The sequence below is a fragment of the Cyprinus carpio genome, unplaced genomic scaffold (genome assembly GCF_018340385.1).
Source record: "Cyprinus carpio isolate SPL01 unplaced genomic scaffold, ASM1834038v1 S000000001, whole genome shotgun sequence".
Classification (NCBI taxonomy): Eukaryota; Metazoa; Chordata; class Actinopteri; order Cypriniformes; family Cyprinidae; genus Cyprinus; species Cyprinus carpio.
In genome coordinates this window covers 956,523-958,871 of record NW_024872754.1, presented here as the reverse complement: position 1 = coordinate 958,871, position 2,349 = coordinate 956,523, and positions in this window count along the sequence as shown.

Below are 2,349 nucleotides of genomic sequence, written 5' to 3'. Positions count from 1 at the left end.
TAGGTGAAAAAAAAAACAATATCTTTCATTTTTGTCCTAATCAGATAGATGTTTTTAAAAGTTACTTCTACATAAATAAAGAGTTCTTTATTTAGACAGACAGACATCAAGAATCAGCGTGAGCATCACAACAATGGTGACCATCAAAAAAGCATGTTATAACCAATATACAGTATAACAACCAACAGCTAGGTACAATTTAGATAAAAAAAAAAAATGCTAGTTTTGGTGATTGCACTGTAAGCTTACTCTTGCTGATCTGGAATTGGCTGTCTGTCAGTGTAGTGTGTGTATAACACACTGATGATATTTTCTCTGGGCTTTTGAGTCAAACAATCCTAATGGCTTTTACAATTGCAGTATGAACAGTTTCAACTAGGGGACCTCCTACAAAAAGGTATCAGAAGTAAAACATTATGACTTCCTTTCTCTTACCGTGAAATCAAAACTTGCTGATAGAAACATGACTGGCGATGGCATAAACCAGAGAGTTAAGTTCCTCAATAAGATCTTCTGTGAGGCAGGTCTGACAGAAATAAAGTTCAGTCATATGGTTATTACCTCACTCTAAGTGGAGCTGGTTCTACTGCCATTCAAGTCTGTTATAAATCCAGTTATATCTTCGTAGCCAAGATAAAAATGTAATGTTGAAAAGTCATGTTCAAGATTTTATCCAAGGAGGCACCTCGACTCCTCACTAGAAGTCAGCGATAAGTTCTTGTGTTTCTCTATTCTTCCAGCGATTCTGTAAGTTAACAGCAGCTGTACATCTACAATGCTCAATTATCACTCAATTAATCCTTAATTATTTAATTGCAAGTATATCTTCTTTCAAGTGAACTCAGCTGATTTAAGTTCAAATTACTCACAACTATTAGTTTAAAACTAAATGGTTTAAGGCAATCAGTTTTCATAAGCGGTTTGAGTTAACATAATAACTTGTCTTGGAGTTTTAGTGAGGCTGTGTCTGAAGTCAGTTGTAGTTCCTTCCTCTCTCTCTTTTCTTCCAGTAATTCTGTTTGTTAACAGCAGGTGTTCATCATAATGCTCAATTATCACTCAATTCATGTAATTGTAATTGCAATGTATATCTTCTTTCAGTGAACTCTAGCTGAATTAAGTTCAGAGTACTCATAACTGTTAAGTTTTAACTTAAAATGGTTTAAGGCAATCGGTTTCCTCAAAGCGGTTTGAAGTAAAACCTAACTTGTCAGAGTTTTAAGGATATCTGTTTTACTCAAGCGGTTATGAGTTACAGATTATATTGTTCAGGTTTACAGTGAATGTGTTACACCAGATGGGAAACTCTTGACAGGCATCCACCTAAAAGTAGTTCCCCTCAACCAAACTCTACTGATTACTCATTTTTGCAACAATCTTAAAAGTATTGGATGTATGGAGACATCTTAACCCTAACATCAATAAATTTTCCTGGTTTAGACCTAATGCCTCTAGCAAATCAAGGATCGATTATTGGTTAATTTCAGATAACTTGTTACATTTTGTTAAGGATTGCTCTATTTCACCAACACCTCTAACAGATCATTGCGCTATTGTCTTGGTTGTTGAGCAAAAGAGTAAGATTTCATATAAAAAGGGGTATTGGAAATTTAATTCTGATTTGCTTGAAAATGCAGGATTTTGTGCAAAGATTAAAGATTTAATTAAAGTAATTGAGAATAGTAATGATTTCAGTTCTCATAAAGCCAGATGGGAATTTCTTAAATTTAAAATTTGTGAATTTTCTATAAGCTATAGTAAAATGCTTGCCAAATTAAGAAGACAACATGAATACAATATTATATTTGAAATAAATAAGTACTGTAGCAAAAATGCATTAAGTAGCATTGAAAAAAGTAATTTTATTTCTCTTTTGAAATTGGATAACTTATACATCAAGAAAGCTAAAGGTGCATACATTCGCTCAAAGCCCAAATGGATAGAGGAGGGAGAGAAAAGCACGTCCTATTTTTGTAGATTAGAAAACAGACGACAGTCTAAAAACAGTATTATTTCCCTAATGGTGAATAATACTGAAATTACTGATCCTACAATAATAAGTAAAGAAGTTCATAATTTCTACAGTGATTTATATTTATCTAATTTTTCTCCAAAAGAGTGTGATGACTTCTTTGAAAAAAATTGTAATTTTATTCCTAGGATTGACAATGAATTAAGAGATCTTTGTGATGCACAATTAGGTATGGAGGAACTCGATCTAGCAGTTCAGAAACTTAAGTCAAACAAATCCCCTGGTCCCGACGGCCTTACAGGAATTTTTTATACATTTTTTTGGAATGATTTGAAAATGTTATTATTTAATGCTCTTACTGAATCTATTGAAATTTT